Below are 25,289 nucleotides of genomic sequence, written 5' to 3'. Positions count from 1 at the left end.
AACAGAGCTATCATAATCCCTAATTTCAAACTATGCCACATAATTATAGTAATCAAAACAGTATGGTCCTGGCACAAAAACAGACACATAAATAAATGGAACAGAATAGAAAGCCTAGAAAAAAGTCCATGCATATATGGTCAATTAATTTACAACAAGGGAGTCAAGAATAACAATGGGAGAATGACAGTCTCTTCAATAAATGATGTTGAGATATTTGGACCACTATCTTATACCATGTACAAAAGGTAACTCAAAATGTTTTGAAGACTTAAATGTAAAACCTGGAACCATAAAACTTTAGAAGAAAATATTGGCAGTAAATTCCTGGACATTGGTTTTTAGCAGTATTTTTCTGATCTGACTCCATAGGCAAGGGCAACAAAAGCAAAAACAAACAAGTGAGACTATACAAAACTAAAAAGTGGTTTCACAGAGAAGGAAACTGTTAACAAAATAAAAAGGCAATGTACTGAATGGGAGAAAACATTTGCAAACCATATATCTGATAAGAGGTTAATATTCAAAATATATTAAGAATTCATACAACTCAATAGCAAAAAAACCCAAAAAACAAAGCCCCCTAGATAATCAAATTAAAAATGGGCAGCTCTGAATAGACACTTATCCAAAGAAATACAGATGGCCAACAGGCACTTGAGAAGATGCTCAACATCACTAATCATCAGGGAAATGTAAATCTAAGCCACAATGAGATATCACCTCACACCTGTCAGATGGCTATTATCAGAAACAAAAGAAAACAACAAAAACAAGAACAAAATAAGAAATGACAAGTGTTGGCAAGGAAGTGGAGTAAAGGCAACTCTCCCGTACTGTTGGTGGAAATATAAATTGGTGCAGCCACTATGGAAAGCAGTATGATGCTTCCTCAAAAAAATTAAAAATAGAACTATTGTATGATCCAGCAATTTTGCACCTAGGTATTTATCTGAAGAAAATGAAAACACTAAGTCAAAAAGATATATGCACCCCTATGTTCATTGCAGCATTATTTACAGTAGCCAACATATGGAAGCAAACTAAGTGTCCATCAACAGTTGAATAGATAAAGATGATGTGGTATATATTTACAATGGAATATTACTCAGCCATAAAAAGAATGAGATCTAGTATTTGCAACAACATGGATGGATCTTGAGGGTATTTCACTAATTGAAATAAGTCAGATAGGAAAAGATAAATACCGTATGATATCATTTACATATGAGATCTAAAAAAAACCCAAAAACAAAACCAAAAAACCCAGAACAAACAAACAAAAGAGAACAAAACCAGACTCATAGATATGGAAAACAGACTAATATTTGCCAGAGATGAGGGATTTGGGGGTTTGGCAAAATGGGTAAAGGAGATCAAGAAATACGAATTTCCAGTTAAAAAAGAGACAAGTTATGAAGATGTACAGCATAGGGAATATAGACAATAATATTTTATTTATTTATTTATTTATTTATTTATTTATTTATTTATTATCATTTTTTTTTAAACATGTCTTTCTTTTAAGATTTTATTTATTTATTTGACAGAGAGAGACACAGCAAGAGAGGGAACACAAGCAGGGCGAGTGGGAGAGGGAGAAACAGGCCTCCCGCGGAGCAGGGAGCCTGATGTGGGGCTCGATCGCAGGACCCTGGGATCATGACCTGAGCCGAAGGCAGACGCTCAATGAGCCACCCAGGCACCCTGACAATAATATTTTATTAACTTTGTATGGATGACAGATGGTAAGTGGACTTACTATGATCATTTTGTAATGTATATTACAATGTTGTACACCTGAAACTAATATAATATTGTATGTCAGTTATTCTTAAATTTGGGATAAAAAGAAATAAAAAAGAATGGAAGAAACTCAACCAAGGCATGGTCTTTCCTTTCTAAGAGAATAATTACTATTACTATTGGAAACTGTGGAAGGGACAGTTACCTGTCCACTAAAGATTTGTGTTCCTCTTTTCATAGAATAGAATTGTAGCTCTAAGGTGGCTGATGGACAGGGACTACATTTCCCAGAGCCTTTGTTCCTTTTCTTCACGGGTCACATGTTAGGACTTAACAATGGATAGCAACAGAATTGATGTATTCCTCTTTTGGGTCACAGGGTTTGAGATATGGCTGTAATTTCCTCACTCTCTTTCCACAACTACACATGAAAGGAAAATATATGATGCCCTCTTGTAGTAGTTCTCAACATTTTTGGTCTCAAGGTCCCTCCCATTACACCCTTAAACAATATTGAAGATCTCAAAAGCATTCATATTTATAAATTATATCCATCAATATTTACCATATTAGAAATGAAAATTGAGAAAAATTTTAGAATTATTTAGTTTACTATATTTACTATAAAAGTAAAAACCCATTATATAAACAGTGAATTTTTAGGGTAAATAACTATATTTTCCAAAACTATAGTGAGAGGAGTTGCATTGTTTACATTTTGAAAGTCTTTCTTTTTTTTTTTTTTTTTTAAGATTTTATTTATTTATTTGACAGAGACACAGTGAGAGAGGGAACACAAGCAGGGGGAGTGGGAGAGGGAGAAGCAGGCTTCCCACTGAGCAGGGAGCCCGATGTGGGACTCGATCCCAGGTCCTGGGATTGTGACCTGAGCCGAAGGCAGACGCTTAACGACTGAGCCACCCAGGCGCCCCTGAAAGTCTTTAATTCCTCATTCAAGTGCCTATGATATCATGCATTATATAGTTCTCAAAAATGCAGTTATTCACTTACGGGATAAGAATTTTAAAAAATGACATTTTATTACTATCATAAAGCTAGCTTTACTTCATAGATCCACTGAAAGGGTCTTGGGATTTTCAGGGGTTCTGGATCATTGCTGTCCTATGGGAATCCTTGGGAGCCATCAAATAGAAGGAGCTGGGGTTTCTGAATCAAATGGAAGGAGCTGGGGTTTCTGCAGTATGGAAATCCATATTGTACAAAGAACACAAGTTCTTTACATGAGTAAGCACACTGTACAGTACATGAGTAACATGACTGTTACATGAGAGAGAAATAAAATGCTATTATGTTATAAACCACTAAGATTTGGGAATTTATATATTACAGACGCTAGAATTACCCTGTCTAGAACAGAAATCCACAGAATATAACTAATTCTGATATAAGAAATTTTACTTTTTATGATGCTTATCCAGGAATGGCTCTTTTTTATTCCTAGCATACATGCCCAGCAAGATCCAGCAAATGAAAACTGACATACAATATCCACAGGAGGCCCAAGAAATAATGGGATTTATTTGGTTGGGAAAAGAATTTTAACAGGAAAACTAAAGGCATTGATCTATTCTAGAAATGTGATGGCCATGGGAGCTTACTATTACTTTCTAAGTTTATGAAAGCTTATCTAGATGGTGGTTAATAATGCTGTGTGTATGTGTGTGTGTGTGTGGTATTAGAAATACAGAGAAGAGGCTGCAATTGCAGTACCTTGAATTTGGGTCAATCAGTAGAAATGATGACATGATCATTATTGTTTTGAGACAAGAAATTGAGCTATTCAGAGTTCTAGAGAATATTACTCTTTAGAAAGATGAGTTAAGATGTGCTATGAAGAAGTCTTCTTGAGAATGGTTAATACTTAAAGAACATTGAGTACGTGTACATAATCATATATAATGATAAACTCATAATAACAATGATTATTGGGAATTACTATTCTAACCAATCCCTGAGAGGGGATGAGGAGGGAAATGGAGGCCTGATTTATTTATCTTTGAAATTTATGCACTGTGAAGGGGAAGAATTTGTCATTTAAAGTCCTTTCTAGACCTGTCTCAGTGATTTCTTTTTTAAATCTTTTTTCAAAAGTTTTTATTTAAATTCCAGTTAGTTAACATAAAGTGCAATATTAATTTCAGGTGTACAATATAGTGATTCAACACTTTCTTGAACTCATTTGACGTAAGAATTGGATGAATACCCGTAATGTATTGTGTAAGCTTGACTGGCATCTATTGTTAAGAAAAAAAATGTTCTGTTTCTAATAGCTAGTCTTGATACTCTGAAAATTTTCTTTTTCTCCCATTTCTTAGTTAAGAAAAAAGAATCAGTAATTATATTTATTGAGCAACACATTGTATTGCTATGGTAAAAAATACTGTTGGTAGGTACAACTCTTAACATTAAGAACTCTAAAAAGAGAACTGTGTAGCATTTGACAATTTAAGAGTGATATGTAATTTATTTTTGGTTAATTCTTATGTGATAAATTACTGAGTAAGCACTGGAAAAAATTACTGCATAAGTACTGATTTAAGGATATCTATAGTTGTCATTAGACATTATAAAATTTCTCTTTAGGATTTCTTATGGCTTACAAAACTTGAAAAAACAGAATTATTGATTTAAAAAAGGGTATAGTCTCACTTTCCTTCCTTTAAGCCACTTTTCTCCCCGTATTCAGCACATGCACTATTATTTATAAGAGTTAAGACGCATACTTACATACTCCACTGAACACAAAATTAACTACAGAGAACAGAAAATGGCTTATTTATCCTCAAGCAAGTGCAGATTGAAGTAGAACATGAAGATGGGAAAAGAGAGTCTATTTTGGTTTATTGATCCTTGGTCTTTCTTGTTATTCTGTTCCTCAAATACTTCCTCTGTTCTGTCCTTTGAGCACCAAGGACTTTGGATGTATCTTTTGGCTTTCTACATGCTTAGTTTTAAGAAATACTCCTCTCTCATTCTCTTTTTCTCTGTGTCTCTGTGTCTTTGTCTCTGTCTCTCTTTTCTTCCTCCAGTTTAGTATTTTACTTTCCTCTGTGCTTCTCAATACTTCAGATGGGATACTTGGTATGAGGTGTTGCATGGGAATTCTGTGCTTCTCGTGGTAAATGACAAACAAGAACAAAAAGACAAAATGAGAGTGGGCCCAATGATCTAATGCAAATATTGGTGGTGAGACAGAGAGAGTTGAGGGGCATACAAATAGGAGCATTTAATAGAAGCACACAAATATGCTTTAAGGAGATGTGAGTCCTGTGTGTACTTTTCTGGTTCATGCATTTGAGTTGCTGAATCAGTGGCAGTAAGGAAGGTAGATAAAGAGTCCTCCTTTTACTTCAATTAGGTGACACTCTAGGTGCTTTAGCCTGTACAGCTCACAGATGTACAAACTAAATGTATATAGTAAATGCAAATTTTTACAGATTCTTGATAAATCTTGATAAATGCAAATTTTTACAGATTCTACCAATAGATTGACCAACACTTATGGTATATGCTATTGTCAGTTTTATCTTTTGTATCCATGTTGCGTATACACTTTAATGATACATGGGGGATATTTTTTTCATGAGCTGGGTGAGAAATGCCATTTTCAAAGAGAAATTCTCCCCATTTGCCTTTGAACTGCAGATACGCATGTTTCAGCTACTAATAACTATTTGATTTGGGCCTAGTAACCTCTTTTAAAATTGTTTCCATTATAGGAAATCTTCCAAATCATCGGTGGTGAAAGAGATGATGATCAAGAATGTTTGGCTTCTGGCTTAAGAAATGCTTGAGATTAATACTATGATGATTTGAAAATAGTGTGGTTTTTCTTTTAGAATAAAAGTATAATTTAATTTTATAAATAATAATAATGTCCATTGTTGGGCACTCAGTGGAACTTTCTTTGACCAAAAAGTTGCTTAATTCAGATGAATAAACAAGACCTATAATTATGAGACCAAGTCCAGCAATTACTCTGAGTTTATTCCTCTATTTTGGTGGCTCCAGGGAAAAAGAAGAAATTCAACTTTAGCTACTCAAGGGGAATCCAGTACTTTTTCAATCACTAGAGTTTTCCTGGGGATGAATCTGAACCTAGTTTTAAGGACCAAAAGGTTCAACACTATTCATTATTCCACTGTTCTGTTTCTGAAATCAGATGCACTGTTTCACTTTCAACTGTGAAGTTTTTCTAGTGTCTGAGCTTATTACCATACATCGGTTTAAGCAGATTCTCATTTTCTTATATTCTGCCCCTCTTCCTTCCTTTTGGTTCTTCTGCATGATTTCCGTATCCTCACTGTGTCTGCTTTGTGTTTCCTTGCTCATCTTACAGCAAGCTTGCCTACTTGCAGCATATCTATTCTCCTGGGAAGGCATTTAAATGGCTTGTTGTTTGCAGCCCACTGCACTCTAGGGCTGCAAATGGAAATAAGAGGAGGGCTTGTGGACATTTCCCATTGTCCTTAAATATCCAGGGAGCTACACTTTGATGAATTAACTGAAGATTGTAAGAAACATAGGAACGAACAGATATGGTCTTCTTTTCTAACCTGTGTTATACAGTGTTTTGTGATGGATTTTTTTTCTGCGATTCATCTAGTTCCCTTTTTGCTCGGTTTTGTGGAACAGGCTGAAACACATTTTATTTTCCTGCTGTGAAGCAGCTTGCACAAAAATGCAGCCCATATCATTTGTCTGGTGTCACACTAAAATACTGCAATTAAACATATATAATAATTTAATTAAGATTCATTCAAATCTGTTCCTCTTCTATTTATTCTGTTTTTAGGAAGGATCATTAAAATGCCCAGAAGTGTCAGTTCTTACTGCTTTCTAGTTTTTCTCTTAAAGATACAATAGAGGATTAATTTCTGCATTGTCTTTAATACCCTGAATGCTATCAAAAATATCACTTGCAATCTTAGAGAGGGTACATAGAGAGCACGCCTCTTATAAATCCTCATCTACTTTTAATCCTACCAGTTGACTAATTGAAGTGAGTAGCATTTCCTAGCAGCACTTCCAAGACCTGATTTTCATCCTACCTGCCTTTGCCTGCCTCGTAAAAGAATACACACTCTGTAAAAGAATACAAGAATCCCTTTTTCCTCCCACTCCCACTCATACAGTTTTTCAGATGGCTATAATCAAAATTCTGCAGCTTCCTCGCTGATGTTATGTTCTTTACATGACATCTAGAGGCCAAAATTGATGTGAGCTGTAATTAATCTTTCCACGTGGCTATGCAGACCCTTGGTATATCAGGGATAAGAATCACACTGTCTGCATACTTAAACTTACAGAACATCCCAGCACCAATCTATATTCTGAGCAATGCACAGTTTGATCCCATCATCCTACGGATATAAAAGATATAGGAAAAGAAAGCAGCCTTATGAGGAAGGAAAAGACTTAAAAGAACAAAACTCCTTTCTTCTGAGTTTGCATTTTATATGCAATAATGTCTGCTGTTAATTTCCACACAAATTGTGAAATAATCTAATTAGTGTTCCTGACATTTACCCATGACAGTCAAAATCCTGCTGGTAATCAATAATGTAAATGTAAAGTGGCTGATTAAATTTCCTTTTTTTTCCCATCAAAAATTTTAAGGGCAAAATTCATTTTACTGTCCCTTTTGTGTTCTCAGAACACTTTTCTGACTCTGGCTTTAATCTGCAAATTCACAGAAGGCACAGAGAAGAGTTTAACTCATATGAGGGATAATTGACACTGTCACCACTCGGCTGTGAGGCGGGTCTCTGCATTTTCTAGTAGTCCTCCCCAAATAAGTATCAGAACCATAGAGTCACTTTAGTTGTAATTAAGGAAATATTCCAAGCTTCCTTTTCTAAATATCTGAGTATCAGAAAATTTAAATCCTACTATTTTATAGTTGAATCACGGGGATAGATAAAAATGTTTAAAATCCTTATATACTGCGATGATGCAGTGGAATGAATGTTTATGTCCTCCCCCAAATTCATATGTTGAAATCCTCAGCCCCCAAGTGATGTTATTAGGAAGTGGGGCCTTTAGGAGGTAATTAAATCTGAGGGTGGAGCTCTCATGAATGAGAATCATACCTTTATGAAAAGGAACCCAGAGAATCTCTTCATTCTTTTTCCACTAAATGAGAACACAAAGAGAAATTGGCAGTTTATAATCTGAAAGCGAGTTCTCACCAGAACCCGGCTATGCTGGCACCCTGACCTTGGACTTCTAGCCTTCAGAACTGTGAGAAATAAATTTCTGTTGTTTATAAACCTCCCATTCTATAGTACTTTATTATAGCAGCCTGAACTAAGACAGAGGATAACCTTAACTATGCCTTTTAAAAATACACGTTTCATACACACACACACACACACACACACACATACACACACATGTATACACACATACAGTTGTTAAGTCTTCCATAGATATTTTGTGATATTTATTTTTAAACACACGTATCTGGTCTAAAATCATATTCCAGCTCATTCAAACATGTGTACGTGTGCGTATGGTGACCTTGATCAGTTTCCTGCCTTGTGCACTGCTGTGTTTTCCAGCCCTCTTTGTCGCTGTACGCACATGTGGTTCACTGCATCTTAATGCTGCGTTATGGTCCATGTCCACTACATTTTACTGACTGACTCCCTGGTAATGGATACTCTAGGATGCCCATGTTTTCTATTACCATAAAAAATGCTAAGATGAGTATCTCTATAAATATCACCACACTGATTTGTGCACGTGTTTTCTGGAATATATATATACTAAGACTGAGATTTCTGTGTCATAGGAAACACGTATACGCAATTTTGCTAAATATTGCCAGATGGCTTTCCAGAATGGCTGTTGCAGTATACACTGCCAGAGGGCGTGAAAGTTCCTGTCTACCCGCATCCTTGCCAATAATCGGAATTAACCCATATTCTGAATTCAACATTCTGATGAATATGAAATTCTATCTCGTTGTTATAATTTGCAATAATTTCATTGATAGTAAGTTCGAACACTTGTACACATGCTTGTCAGGTATTTGGGTTCTTCTGTGGCTTGCCTTTTCAAATCTTTTGTTCATTTTTTCTATCAAATTTTCTTTTTCTTGGGGATTTGCAAGTACTTGTATATTCTCTTTTTTAATTATTTATCAGTTTTAGATGTTGCAAATATATTCTTCCAACTGCCCTCTATTAAATGGTCCTTAATTTTGATGTGGTCAGTCCGTTGTTTTCGGTTTATGGTTTTTACTTCGAGTATGTTAAATATTTATTTCCATACATCTAGATCATGAATATCTTCCTCCAGTAGCTAAATTGGCTTTATATTTACTTTTCCGTAATTGGTTCCTTAATCTGGAGGACATGTGTATCTATTGTGTAAAGTAGGGACCCAGATTTAACTTTTATATAAAGTATAACTTTGTACTTCCCTGCGGTATCATGAAAAAAAAATCTATCCTTTTCCTATGACTTTGTGATGCCATCTTCCCCCACCTTAGCTTTTTTGAGATATAATTGACACATAACATTATGTAAGTATAAGGTATACAACATGATTTGATATACATATATATTGCAAAATAATTATAATAAGGTTAGTTAACACTTCATCTCCTCACATAATTACAATTTTTTTTTTTTTTTGGTGAGAACATTTAAAATTTACTTTCTTAGCAACTTTCAATTATGTAAGACAGGTGTCATACAGTATTGTTAACTCTAGTCACCATGCTGTATATTAGGTCCCCAGAAATTATTTGTCTTGAAACTGGAAGTTTATAGTTTATGCCCTTTAACCAAAATACCCAGCTCTTGGCAGCCACCATTCTATGCTCGGTTTTTATGAGTTTGGTGTTTTTTTGTCTTTGTTTTTGTTTTGATTCCACATATAAATGAGATCATATGATATTTGTCTTTCTCTGTCTCATTTCCCTTAGCATAATGCCTTCAAGTTTCATCCATGTTGTTGCAAATAACAGGGTTTTCTTCTTTTTTAATGGCCAAATAATATTCTGTTGTTATATATGCTACATTTTCTTTGTCTGTTCATCTTTGATAGACACTTAAGTTGCTTCCATATCTTAGCTATTGTGAATAATGCAGCAATGAATATGGGAGTGCAGACAACTCTTCAGATGGTTATTTCATTTCCTCCAGATATGTACCCAGACGTGGGATTACTGGATCATATTGTAGTTCTATTTTTATTTTTAATTTTTTTGAGGACACTCTATACTATTTTCCATAGTGGCTGTGCCAGTTTATATTCCTACCAATAGTACATAAGTGTCCTCTTTCCCTAAAATCCACTCCAACGCTTGTTATTTCTTATTATTTTGGTAATAGTCATTCTAACAGGTATGAGGTGATGTCTCATTATGGTTTTCATTTGATTCAGTGTTGAGCACCTTTTCATGTTTGCCATCTCTGTGTCTTTGAAAAATGTCTATTCAGGTCCTCTGCCCATTTTTAATCAAATTAGTATTATAGTTATTATTATTATTTGCTATTAATTTGTTTGAATTCTTCATATATTTTTGGATACTAACCGCTTATGCAATATATGGCTTGCAAATATTTCTCCCAATTTTTTAGGTTGCCTCTTCATTCTGTTGATTGATTCTTTTGCCATGCAGAATCTTTTTATATTGATGTAGTCCGTCTTGTTGATTTTTGCTTTTGTAGCTCTTGCTTTTGGTGTCATATGCAGATATTTTTGCCATGCCCAATATCAAGTAGCGTCTTCCTTATATTGTTTACTAGGAGTTTTATGGTTTCAGTTCTTACATTTTAAGTCTTTAATCCTTTCAAGTTAATTTTGTGAGTGGTATAATATAGGGGTCCAATTTCATTCTTTTGTATGCAAATATTCAGTTTTCCTCTTATAATTTATTGAAAAGACTATTTTCCTCACTGGGTATTCTTGGCTCCCTTGTCAAATATTAGTTGACCATATATGTGTACTCGTATATACATCCTACTTATTTATTTATTTAATTTATTTATTTACCTGTTCCGCACTGGTACTATACCCGTGTTTTGTGCTAAACTTTCTAACTATGCATTTTAACTGGTTAGATGAGTCATATATCTTTGTTCTTTATCAGAATTATCCTATCTATATGTAAACATTTATATTCAATGTGAATATTAGAATTTGTTAAGTCTTAAAAATATATTTCTCCTTGGGGCACCTGGGTGGCACAATCGGTTAAGCATCTGACTCTTGATTTTGGCTCAGGTTGTGATCTTGGGGTCCTGGAATCAAGCCCCATGTCAGGCTCTGTGCCCAGCGGGGAGTTTGTTTGAGGATTCTCTCTCTCCTCTCTCCCTCTGCCCCTTCCCCCACTCTCTCTTTTTCTCTCTAAAATAAAGAAATCTTTAAAAAATTTAAAAAAAATTCTCCATGAATATCACTGAATTTGTAGATTTGAGAGAAATTTAAGTGGTGCCATATTCATATGAATATGGAATATTTTTCCATATATTTAAACCTTATTTTTGTGTCTTTTAATAGAAGTTATAAATTTTCTCCAGAAAGTTCTTATGCATTTTTGACTGAATTGATAGTGGGAATGATGCCTCATCTTCTATTATAGTTTTTAGTTGGCTCTTGCTGGTAAGGAAAATATCATTGACTTCAAGTTGACTATGTGTCCAGAAAACTTGCTGAACTCTTATAATAGTTCTAATATTTGATTGCTTCTGTTGGATTTTCTTATAGTTTATTGCATTATCTGGGGCTAGATTCACTGGCCTGAGGAGATCTGTTGGATATTCATTATTTTTTTCCTTTAGATTAACTTCTCATCATTCTTCACCTTCCTATGCGCCCTGAGAGGCTATATAACAGAATCCACTAGCTGGCTTCTTTGCCCTCTGGCTTTTGATTGGATTCCATTAATTAGAGTTGCTAGCAGGAGATCAGAGGGTATCTGTCAAATGAGTCTAGAGTATTTATTCCGCTGGTTCCTTCTCAGCCTTGCCACTATTCTAGTAGTGTTTGAATTTCTCTACTGGTGATCACAGCTTCTGCCAATAGCTCTTTTTCCTATAGCTGTAATTCCTTCTCTGACTTTGGTAAATATTTATTTCACTGTTCAGGCTTATGTGTGGTAACAGCTTCCATTATTGCCAGCTGCGAGGTACTGTCCCATCATTTGTTAGTTTTCATTAACTCTGTTCAGAAAATGGGAGGAAAATAATCAGCCCTGGGCAATGTGCCACCCTCAGAGGGAACTAGTCTAGTGCCAATTCCAAACATGCCAGGTAAGACTTAACCTTTGCTTCTTACTGCAGTCTGAGAAGTAGAAGACTAAGATACTAGAGAAAGGAGGACTCAGCCTTGCCACTCCACCTAGTCCTGACTTCTGTGTTGACATCAGTAAAAAGCTGGGTGAGAGAGAAGCTTTATATTAGCTGGGTATTTTATCATTTAATTAAGACTGTTGTGAATGAAAGTGACTAATTTTTTTTAAATATCTAAATGGATCCAGGAAAAGTTGGCCTTGTTTTAAAATTTCATATGTAGGCAGAGAAGAACAACCGTGCAGATTGTAATAAAAAAGGACAGCTGGAAGAATATATTTTTATTTGTTTTCTCTGTATCCCACTGAGTTCAACTCATTCGATAAAAAGATTACTTATATTTTACAAAATATGGAAGTTCATTTGCATGGATATTTCTCACACATATGTCTGTTCATATCCTAATAAGTATTAGGATAGGAAAAGATAACTTTTTGGGATCAAAGTGTAAAAATGTGCTAAAAACATGTTATGGGCAATATTGTAATTTATAGAAGATGCAGTAAAATTATGATATAAAAGTTAAAGATGTATACTGAAAAGAAAGAAAGAAAGAAACAAACAAAAGAGAAAGGAAAGAGAGAGAGAAGAAGGAAGGGAGGGAGGGAAGGGAGGAAGGGGAAATTTCAACAACAAAGAGTACAATTTCAGAAACTGGCTATTTTAAAGATCCAGTAGAGCTCTTCTCTGACCTTTCAATGTCCCTCAGTCAAAGATGACCAAGAATACCCCAGTAGCTGAACAAATTTGATTTATTGCTTGTTGCAATGAAAGACAAAACACTCCAGGGAGAATGATGGGGACCTTTCAGTAAGAGGGTATTAGAAAGTACTTATTATAGGATTTAAACTTGTGTTAAGTAATTTTGGAGAGGTTAAGAAAGCAAAAGTTTCCTCTGGATTGAGCAACATTGGGTATGTTAATAAATCTTACCTAGAAGACAGGCCTAGAATGAGGCTAATGCCGTAACTGGTACAGAGGCAACAGTCATTCTTACTATTCAGTTATAGGGGGATGGCTGATCGCTTTTGCATCTTGGACAGGGTTCACGATTTGTTTCTTTGTCATCATCCATCATAGTTACAGAGTATTCTTGTCTGATGTTGATGTTCCCTTAAATTGTTTATGTCTAGCAGGAGAACACTAAAATTTTTTTTTTTTAATGAAAAAGCATTTTAATGACTATTAATCTTAAAGGCTTTTTTATTTTTTTATTTTTTTATTTTTTTTTAGATTTTATTTATTTATTTGACAGAGACAGAGATAGCGAGAGCAGGAACACACGCAGCGGGAGTGGGAGAGGGAGAGCAGGCTTCCCGCGGAGCAGGGAGCCCAATGTGGGACTCAATCCCAGAACCCTGGGATCATGACCTGAGCCGAAGGCAGACGCTTAACGACTGAGCCACCCAGGCGCCCTTAAAGGCTTTTTTAAAAAGTTTTTAATTCCAGTTAGTTAACATACAGCCTTATATTAGTTTCAGGTGTACAATATCATGATTCAACAATTCCATACCTCACACAGTACTCATCATGGCAAGTGTACTCTTCAATCCCCATCTCCTGTTTCACTCCTCCCCCACTCAACCATCAGTTTATTCACTATAGTTAAGAGTCTGTTTCTTGGTTTCTCTCTCTCTTTTTCCCTTTGTTCATTTGTTTTGTTTCTTAAATTCCACATGGGTGAAATCATAGGGTATTTGTCTTTCTCTGACTTACTTTGCTTATCATTATACTCTCTAGCTCCATTCATCATGCCATTGCAAATGGCAAGATTTTAATCTTTTTTATGGCTGAATATATATATATATATATATATATATATATATACACACACACACACATATACATGCCACTTCTTCTTTATCCATTCATCAATTGGTGGACACTTGGGCTGCTTCTATATTTTGGCTATTGTAAATAATGCTACTATGAAGATAAGGGTGCATATATCCCTTTGAATTAGTGTTTTTGTATTCTTTGGGTAAACACCTAGTAATGCAATTGCTGGATCATAGTATAGTTCTATTTTCAACTTTTTGAGGACCCTCCATACTGTTTTCCACAGTGGCTGCATCAGTTTGCATTCCCATCAGTGGAGGAGTGTTCATTTTTCTGCACATCCACACCACCACCACCTGTCGTTTCTTGTTTCTGATTTTAGCCATTCTGAGAGGTGTGAGGTGATATCTCATTGTAGTTTTAATTTGCATTTCCCTGATGATGAGTGAGGATGAGCATCTCTTTATGTTTCTGTTGACTATCTGTATGTCTTCTTTGGAGAAATATCTGTTCATGTCTTCTGCCCATTTTTAATTAGATTATTTGGGGTTTTTTTGGTGTTGAGTTTTATAAGTTCGTTATATATATATCAATGCTTTATAGTGAAAGTAGGGACTTTCACCTCTTTGGTTGCTTAGGTTTATTTCTAGGTATCTTATTATTTTATTATTTTTAGTGCACTTGTAAAAGGGATTGTTTTCTTAATTTCTCTCTCTGCTGCTTCATTATTGGTATATAGGAATGCAACAGATTTCTGTACATTGATTTTGTATCCTGCAACCTTACTGAACTTATGAGTTCTAGAAGCTTTTTGGTGAAGTTTTTTGGTTTTTCTATATATAGTATTGTATCATCTGCAAGTAGTGAAAGTTTTACTTCTTCCTCGCCAATTTGTATGCCTTTTATTTCTTTTTGTTGTGTGATACTTGTGGCTAGGACTTCCAGTACTATGTTGAAAAAAAGTGGTGAGAGTAGACATCCTTGTCTTGTTCCTGACCTTAGGGGAAGCCCTCTCAGTTTTTCTTCATTAAGGATGATGTTAGCAGTGGGTTTTTCATATATGGCCTTTATTATATTGAGGTATGTGCCCTCTAAACCTACTTTGTTGAGGGTTTTTATCATGGATAGATGCTGTACTTTGTCAAATGCTTTTTCTTTGTCTGTTGAAAGGATCATATGGTTCTGATCCTTTCTCTTGTTGATGTGATGTATCATGTTGATTGATTTGTAAATAGTGAACCACGCTTGCAAACCCAGAAATAAATCCCATTGGATCATGGTGAATGATCTTTTTTTTTTTTTTAAATGTGTTGTTGGATATAGTTGGTAGTATTTTGTTGAGGATTTTTGCATCTATGTTCACCAGAGATACTGGCCTGTAGTTCCCTGTTGATTTTGTTTTTGTTGTTGTTGTTGTTTGTTTGTTTGTATTGTAGTGTCTTTATATGGTTTGGGTATCAGGGTAATGCTGGCCTCATAGAATAAATTGGAAAGTTTTCCTTCTTTTTCTGTTTTTTGGAACAGATTCAGAAGAATAGGTATTAACTCTTCTTTTTTTTTTTCTTTAAATTTAACATTTTTAATTTTGTTATGTTAATCACCATCAGTTTTTGTTGTAGTGTTCCATGATTCATTGTTTGCATGTAACACCCAGTGCTCCATGCAGTACATGCCCTCTTTAATACCCATCACCAGGCTAACCCACCGCCCAACCACCTCCCCTCTAAACCCTCAGTTTGTTTCTCAGAGTCCATAGTCTCTCATGGTTCGTCTCCCCCTCTGATTTCCCCCCTTCATTTTTCCCTTCCTACTATCTTCTTTTTTTTTAACATATAATGTATTATTTGTTTCAGAGGTACAAGTCTGTGATTCAACAGTCTTACACAATTCACAGTGCTCACCATAGCACATACCCTCCCCAATGTCTATCACCCAGTCACACCATCCCTCCCACCCCCACCACTCTAGCAACCCTCAGTTTGTTTCCTGAGATTAAGAATTCCTCATATCAATGAGGTCATATGATACATGTCTTTCTCTGATTGACTTATTTCGCTCAACATAATACCCTCCAGTTCCACCCACGTCATTGCAAATGGCAAGATTTCATTTCTTTTGATGGCTGCATAATATTCCATTGTGTGTGTGTGTGTGTGTGTGTGTGTGTGTGTGTGTGTGTGTGTGTATGTATACCGCTTCTTCTTTATCCATTCATCTGTCGTTGGACATCTTGGCTCTTTCCATAGTTTGGCTATTGTGGACATTGCTGATATAAACATCGGGGTGCATGTACCCCTTTGGATCTCTACATTTGTATCTTTGGGGTAAATACCCAGTAGTGCAATTGCTGGGTCGTAGGGTAGCTGTATTTTCAGCTTTTTGAGGAACCTCCATACTGTTTTCTAGAGTGGCTGCACCAGCTTGCATTCCCACCAACAGTGTAAGAGGGTTCCCCTTTCTCGGCATCCTCGCCAAAATCTGTTGTTTCCTGACTTGTTAATTTTAACCATTCTGACTGGTGTGAGGTGGTATCTCATTGAGGTTTTGATTTGGATTTCCCTGATGCCGAGCGATGTTGAGCACTTTTTTATGTGTCTGTTGTCCATTTGGATGTCTTCTTTGGAAAAATGTCTGTTCATGTCTTCTGCCCATTTCTTGATTGGATTATTTATTCTTTGGGTGTTGAGTTTAAGAAGTTCTTTATAGATTTTGGATACTAGCCCTTTATCTGATATGTCATTTGCAAATATCTTCTCCCATTCTGTCGGTTGTCTTTTGCTTTTGTTGACTGTTTCTTTTGCTGTGCAAAAGTTTTTATCTTGATGAAGTCCCAATAGTTCATTTTTGCCCTTGCTTCCCTTGCCTTTGGAGATGTTTCTAAGAAGAAGTTGCTGTGGCTGAGGTCGAAGAGGTTGCTGCCTGTGTTCTCCTTTAGGATTTTGATGGACTCCTATCTCACATTTAGGTCTTTCAACCATTTGGAGTCTATTTTTGTGTGTGGTGTAAAGAAATGGTCCAGTTTCATTCTTCTGCATGTGGCTGTCCAATTTTCCCAACACCATTTGTTGAAGAGACTGTCTTGTTTCCATTGGACATTCTTTCCTGCTTTGTCGAAGATTAGTTGACCATGGAGTTGAGGGTCCATTTCTGGGCTCTCTATTCTGTTCCATTGATCTATGTGCCTGTTTTTGTGCCAGTACCATACTGTTTTGATGACGACAGCTTTGTAATAGAGCTTGAAGTCTGGAATTGTGATGCCACCAGCTTTGCTTTTCTTTTTCAACATTCCTCTGGCTATTCGGGGTCTTTTCTGGTTCTATACAAATTTTAGGATTATTTGTTCCATTTCTTTGAAAAAAGTGGATGGTATTTTGATGGGGATTGCATTGAATGTGTAGATTGTTCTAGGTAGCATTGACATCTTCACAATATTTGTTCTTCCAATCCATGAGCATGGAACGTTTTTCCATTTCTTTGTGTCTTCCTCAATTTCTTTCATGAATATTTTATAGTTTTCTGAGTACAGATTCTTTGCCTCTTTGGTTAGATTTATTCCTAGGTATCTTATGGTTTTGGGTGCAATTGTAAATGGGATCGACTTCTTAATTTCTCTTTCTTCTGTCTTGTTGGTGTATAGGAATGCCACTGATTTCTGTGCATTGATTTTATATCCTGCCACTTTTGCTGTGGCTAGGACTTCTAATACTATGTTGAATAGCAGTGGTGATAGTGGACATCCCTGCCATGTTCCTGACCTTAGCAGGAAAGCTCTCTGTTTTTCCCCATTGAGAATGATATTCGCTGTGGTTTTTTTCATAGATGGTTTTTATGATATTGAGGTATGTACCCTCTCCCTCTATGCCTGTATTCTGAAGAGTTTTGATCAAGAAAGGATGCTGTACTTTGTCAGATGCTCTTTCTGCATCTATTGAGAGGATCATATGGTTCTTGTTCTTTCTTTTAATAATGTTTGTATCACATTGATTGGTTTGCGGATGTTGAACCAACCTTGCAGCCCAGGGATAAATCCCACTTGGTCGTGGTGAATAATCCTTTTAATGTACTGTTGGATCCTATTGGCTAGTATTTTGGTGAGAATTTTTGCATCCATGTTCATCAAGGATATTGGTCTGTAATTCTCCTTTTTGATGGGGTCTTTGTCTGGTTTTGGGATCAAGGTAATGGTGGCCTCATAAAACGAGTTTGGAAGTTTTCCTTCCATTTCTATTTTTTGGAAGAGTTTCAGAAGAATAGGTATTAATTCTTCTTGAAATGTTTGGTAGAATTCCCCTGGGAAGCCATCTGGCCCTGGGCTTTTGTGTTTTGGGAGATTTTTGATGACTGCTTCAATTTCCTTAGTGGTTATAGGTCTGTTCAGGTTTTCTATCTCTTCCTGGTTTTGGTTGTTGATACATCTCTGAGAATGCATCCATTTCTTCCAGATTATCTAATTTGCTGGCATATAATTGCTCATAATATGTTCTTATAATTGCTTGTATTTCTTTGGTGTTGGTTGTGATCTCTCCTCTTTCATTCATGATTTTATTTATTTGGGTCATTTCTCTTTTCTTTTTGATAAGTCTGGCCAGGTGTTTATCAATCTTCTTAATTCTTTCAAAGAACCAGCTCCTACTTTCGTTGATCTGTTCTAGTGTTCTTTTGTTTTCTATTTCATTGATTTCTGCTCGATCTTTATTATTTCTCTTCTCCTGCTGGGTTTAGGTTTTATTTGCTGTTCTTTCTCCAGCTCCTTTAGGTGTAGGGTTAGGTTGTGTATTTGAGACCTTTCTTGTTTCTTGAGAAGGCTTGTATTGCTATATACTTTCCTCTTAGGACTGCCTTTGCTGCATCCCTAAGATTCTGAACAGTTGTGTTTTCATTTTCATTCGTTTACATGAATTTTTTAAATTCTTCCTTAATTTCCTGGTTGACGCATTCATTGTTTAGTAGGATGCTCTTTAGCCTCCGTGCATTTGAGTTCTTTCCGACTTTCCTCTTGTGGTTGAGTTCTAGTTTCAAAGCATTGTGGTTCGAAAATATGCAGGGAATGATCCCAATCTTTTGGTACTTGTTGAGACCTGATTTGTGACCTAGGATGTGATCTGTTCTGGAGAATGTTCCATGGGCACTAGAGAAGAATGTGTATTCTGTTGCTTTGGGATGGGGTGTTCTGAATATATCTGTGAAGTCCATTTGGTCCAGTGTGTCATTTAAAGTCTTTATTTCCTTGTTGATCTTTTGCTTAGATGATCTGTCCATTTCAGTGAGGGGGGTGTTAAAGTCCCCCACTATTATTGTATTGTTGTCGATGTGTTTCTTTGCTTTTGTTATTAATTGGCTTATATAATTGGCTGCTCCCATGTTAGGAGCATAGATATTTATAATTGTTAGATCTTCTTGTTGGATAGAACCTTTAAGTAGGATATAGTGTCCTCCTCATCTCTCATTACAATCTTTGGTTTAAAATCTAATTTGTCTGATATAAGGATTGCCACCCCAGCTTTCTTTTGGTGTCCATTAGCATGGTAAATGGTTTTCCACACCCTCACTTTTAATCTGGGGGTGTCTTTGGGTCTAAAATGAGTCTCTTGCAGACAGCATATCGATGGGTCTTGTTTTTTAATCCAATCTGATAGCCTGTATCTTTTGATTGGGGCATTTAGCCCATTTACATTTAGGGTAACTACTGAAAGATATGAATTTAGTGCCATTGTATTGCCAATAAGGTGACTGTTACTGTATATTTTCTGTGTTCCTTTCTGGTCTATGTTACTTTTAGGCTCTCTCTTTGCTTAGAGGATCCCTTTCAATATTTCTTGTATTGAAGAAATACAAGGGCTGGTTTGGTGTTTGCAAATTCCTTTAGTTTTTGTTTGTCCTGGAAACTTTTTATCTCTCCTTCTATTTTCAATGACAGCCTAGCTGGATATAGTATTATTGTCTGCATATTTTTCTCATTTAGTGCTCTGTATATATCATGCCAGTCCTTTCTGGCCTGCCAGGTCTCTGTGGATAGGTCTGTTGCCAATCTAATGTTTCTACCATTGTAGGTTACAGACCTCTTGTCCCAAGCTGCTTTCAAGATTTTCTCTTTGTCTCTGAGACTCGTAAATTTTATTATTAGTTGTTGGGGTGTTGCCCTATTTTTATTAATTTTGAGGGGGCTTCTCTGTGCCTCCTGTATTTTGATGCCTGTTTCCTTCCCCAAATTAGGGAAGTTCCCTGCTATAATTTGCTCCAATATACCTTCTGCCCCTCTCTTCTTCTTCTGGGATCCCAATTATTCTAATATTGTTTTGTCTTATGGTATCACTTATCTCTCAAATTCTGCCCTCGTGATCCAGTAGTTGTTTATCTCTTTTTCTCAGCTTCTTTATTTTCCATCATTTGGTCTTCTATATCACTAATTCTCTTCTGCCTCATTTATCCTAGCAGTTAGAGCCTCCATTTTTGATTGCACCTCATTAATAGCCCTTTTGATTTCGACTTGGTTAGATTTTAGTTCTTTTTTTTCTCCAGAAAGGGTTTCTCTAATATCTTCTATGCTTTTTTCAAGCCCAGATAGTATCTTTAAAATCGTCATTCTGAACCCTAGTTCCGACATCTTACTAATGTCCGTATTGATTAGGTCCCTGGCAATCGGTACTGCCTCTTGTTCTTTTTTTTGAGGTGGTTTTTTCCGTCTTGTCATTTTGTCCAGAGGAGAATAGATGAATGAGAGAACAAAATGCTAACAGGGTAACAACGACCCCAGAATAATATACACTAAAAAAATCAGAAGAGGGGCGCCTGGGTGGCTCAGTCGTTAAGCGTCTGCCTTCGGCTCAGGTCACGATCCCAGGGTCCTGGGATCAAGCCCCGCATCGGGCTCCCTGCTCAGCGGGAAGCCTGCTTCTCCCTCTCCCACTCCCCCTGCTTGTGTTCCCTCTCTCGCTGTGTCTCTCTCTGTCAAATAAATAAAAAAAAATCAGAAGAGACCTGAAACCAGGGGAAAAGAAAGGGAAAGAAAGAAAAAAGAGAAAAAAAAAGAAAAAGAAAAAGACAAAAACAAACGAAGAAACAAAAAACCAGAATATGATCAAATATGATCAGGCTGGTGCATAGATCAGTGCCACACACTAGATTTTGGGCATATTTTGGTCTGTTAGAAGAAACTGCCTCCCAAAATTTTAAAGAAACAACAACTTATATATGTACAAAAATAAGGGTAAATACGATGAAGGGATGGAATATGACTGTGAAGATGAAAATTATAGAAGATTTTATAAAAGGAATTATAAGAAAGTGGTTGAAAAAAAAAGAGGATTTAAAAAAAAAAAAAAGGAGAGAATGTGTACAGGCAGTAGACTAGAACAAAGCCATACACTAGAGATTTAGGGTATATTTTGGTCTATTAGAAGAAACTGTATCCCAAAATTTTAAAGAGAGAACAACATATATATATATATATATATATATATATATATATATATATATATACACACCAAAAATAAGGTTAACTACTATGAAGGGATAGAATATGACTCTAAAAATGAAAAATAAAAAATACCTTTAAAGGGATTGATGGTTGAAAAAGGGAAAAAGAAAAGTTCAAAAAAAAAAGAAAGTTAAAAAAAAATAACTTTGGAAGACCAAAGAATCACGGGAAAAAAGCCATGAATTCTATGTGCTGTGTTCCCCTAGAGCTGGAGTTCTGCCCTTCTCATTGATCGGTAAACTTGGTCTTGGCTGGTTCTTCTCGCTGATCTGGGGGAGGGGCCTGTTGCCGTGGTTCCCAAATGTCTTTGCCGGAGGTGGAATTGCCCTGCCCTTGCCGGGAACCGGGCTAAGTAATCTGCTCAGGTTTGCTCTCAGGCGCTTTTGTTCCCTGCAAGCTTTCCATACAGCTCTGGAGGACAAGAGTGAAAATGGAGGCCTCCCCATCTCTGCCCCAGAGGAGCCTAGAACTCGGGGCCCTGCTCCTCAGTGCGCCCCCAGAGAAAAGCAGTCAGTCACTCCTGTCTCCCCGGTCCCCAGCCGCACTCCATGCTCACCCAGCCTGTGACCAAGCATTTCTATCTCTGGCACACAACCCTGTGTGGAGTCTCCAAACCCAGGAGATCCCTGCGGTGCGCTCCCGCGCCACTCCTCCCAGGGGAGGAAGGGCAGTCTCCCCGGATCTGCCGCTTGTTGGGTCCCTACTGGAAGAGCAGTGGCCCGACTGCACTGTGGATCATGGTTTATGGCAACCCCGAGCTGAGAGCCCACTCCTCGGCTCCGTCTCTGCAGCCGGGTTCCCCACTCCGATACCTGGGAGCTCTGCCACACTCAGGCACCCCCAGTCTTTCTGTGACCCCGAGGGTCCTGAGACCACACTGTCCCAGCGAGGGTTCCACCCCCCGCTTAGCCATTGGAGCAACGTCCCTCAGCGGAGCAGACTTCTAAAAGTTCTGATTTTGTGCTCTGCTGCTCTATCATTTGCTGGTAGCAGCTGACGGAGGCCCCATCACCCGCCATCTAGCTTCCTGAATATCACCTCGGATTCACTTCTCCGCACATCCTACCTTCCAGAAAGTGGTCGCTTTTCTGTTCAGAGAGTTGCTGCTATTCTTTTCTTCAATCTCCTGTTGAGTTCATGGGTGTTCAGAATGATTTGATCCCTATCTAGCTGAATTCCTGGGACCAGACGAAATTTAGGTATCTTACTCCTCCGCCATCTTGCTCCTCCCCCGCCTTAACTCTTCTTTAACGTTTGGTAGAATTCTGCTGGGAAGCCATCTGGCCCTGGACTTTTGTTTGTTGGGAGTTTTTTGATTACTGATTCAATTTCTTTGTTGGTAATTGGTCTGTTTAAATTTTCTATTTCTTCCTGTTTCAGTTTTGGTAGGTTACATGTTTCTAGGAATTTGTCCATTTCTTCTAGGTTATCCAAATTGTTGGCATATATTTTTTCATAGTATTTAGTATTCTTATAATTGTTTGTATTTCTGTGGTGTTGGTTGTTATTTTCTTCTCTCATTTGTGATCTTATTTATTTGAGTCCTTTATCTTTTTTTCTTGATAAGTCTGGCTAGAGGTTTATCAATTTTACTGATTTTTTTCAGAGAACCAGCTCCTGGTTTCATTAATCTGTTCTACTGGGGTTTTTTTTTTTTTTTCCTTTTTTTTTTTTTTTTTTAGTTTCTAGATCATTTATTTCTGCTCTAATCTTTATTAATGCCTAGTTTTGAATACCAGGCCAACTCATACCAACACCAAGTTCTAGCTGATATAAAGCAACTAATAAATGTCAGGGGATGCTTTTTAATTTTTCATACCCCATATATTCAATAAGTCCTGTTTCATGTGGGAGCACTTCCAAGTGAATGATAATAGAGAAGTAATAGAATCCCTAAGAGTTTTCAGGTATATTCAGAGAACCTTTGTATGAAAGTAGGCAGTGTTTTCTCCTAGAGTTTTGTCATTGAAGGAAAAATTGAACAGGAAGAACATCTCACTGTAACATCAAATGAATGAACAATGACACTGACAAATATCCAAAACATATATTCTCCCATACCAACCAAATAATGGCAGCTCTTCATATGTCAGTATATCCAAATATACAGACTCTGTTTCTCACCAACCTCCCACCATTTACATAGGCCTAGGACTCAGAACCTTCACAGATTTTAACAAGATTGCAATCTCATAAATCCACTTGTGAATTTTTGAAGTCCATACAGAAGGAAAGGATAATATATTAAGTAGGATGCAGTGTCCCAGGACATATAACAAATTCTTGTTCTCCAAAGTTTTTCCCTCATAATGTTCGCATTTTAGCTCTTTGATGCTTTCCCTTATAAAAATTACTCTGGATCTTTTATTGCCTTCACATATTTTAGATTTTGATTAGGACCACCAAATTTATTATTTCTGTACTTTTAAGAAATCAGGTAATATAAGCCACTCTTTAAGAAGAAAAGTCATATAATCATAGACCTGGCCTTTTACAAAGAAAGAATTCACCTTTAATTAAAGGAAAACAATAATTTGATCATACGGATTTTTTGTTTTTTGTTTGTTTTTCTGAGTATAGTACAGAAAATTCTATTGTTTGGAATATTTAGATTATATTTTGTGTTATGCAAACTTGCTAGCTATTTATTGGACCAAGAGAATGCTTATTTTTTCCCCCTATCTTTGGTTTTGACAATTTAATGGTATACTCAAAAATACCACTTAGGTTTGTGCAGACTGTGAACTTTTATTTGTGCATTGTACAACCTATATAACCATACATGGGTGTCCTGGGTTTAATGATACCCCAAATCTAGGGAGATAATACCTCTCTATGGTTATTACAGGTCGTATCATTATAACTTAAAAAATAAAAATAATTGTTTATTCTATGTTTATATGAACATCCAAGTCTGTAAAATATGCTTTAGATAATAGCTAATAGAGGAAAGAGTGATATTTCATAATTACATCTGCATTTAGTCACTTCAGTTGTATGTAAGTAAAGTCATAGGCAGTTCATTGAGGTATTAAAAATATGTAGAAGTTAGTTAGATGAAGGGTGAGGAGATAGAGTTTAAAGTGAAGATCTGGGTATTTGAAAGCTTAAAGGGAGAGAGGATATATATGATGACTTATATGTGCTAGAAAATATAATGGTGGGAATTTAAAATATTTTTTTATATATATAACAGAATTTGAGTGGCTATAAATGAAAAAAAATGAGAATTTGAGTGATTAGTCAGTGGCCAGGGGCTAGATTATAACAGAGTTTCAAACATACTAAAATTTTTAGAATTAATCTCATGGTGAATTCTATTTTTTGCTTTCTTTTTTATGTTTTAGTTTTATTTTTGAGGGGAATAACTTATAGGTAAGAAAATACTCAAACCATAGATATACAGCCTGAAGATTTTTACATATGTGTATACCAACCAACTAGATTAGGTTATTAAACATATTCAGAGTTTCTGAAAGCTTCCTTTCTGATATTTATATTTGTTATTTTTCTTGCAATATTTCATTATATGTTAACTAGCTGGGATTTAAATAAAAACTTAAAAAAAAAAGATGTGAGTGTTTGTAAATGGCTATAAGAAAAAAATCTGAATCCATTGTTGATGTTTGGATGTGGGCAGCTTTTAAGCCCCACACTCCTTCTTCTGTCCCACTCTGGGAGAACTGATAAGAAAGCCTAGTTATTCCTCTTGTGCTGGTGGAAACATCATACTATACATATAGCAGCATGGGAAAGGAAATCACATATTTGATTTCTTAAACAAAGGATTATTAAGATTTTGTTTCAGATTTTTTTGAGAACACTGTCTAATAAAGTTTCAGCAATTACAAAAAAAAATCTGTCACAATGTCTGTGGTTTGAATGTTTCTTCATTGTGATGTCCACTGAGATACAAGAGCTCTGCACAGATTCTATCACATAGCAGCAAAAGACAGCCA

Source organism: Phoca vitulina, unplaced genomic scaffold, assembly GCF_004348235.1.
Source record: "Phoca vitulina isolate PV1807 unplaced genomic scaffold, GSC_HSeal_1.0 scaffold8, whole genome shotgun sequence".
NCBI classification, from domain to species: Eukaryota; Metazoa; Chordata; class Mammalia; order Carnivora; family Phocidae; genus Phoca; species Phoca vitulina.
The sequence above is the reverse complement of the archived record's forward strand: the minus strand, read 5'-3'. Positions refer to the sequence as shown.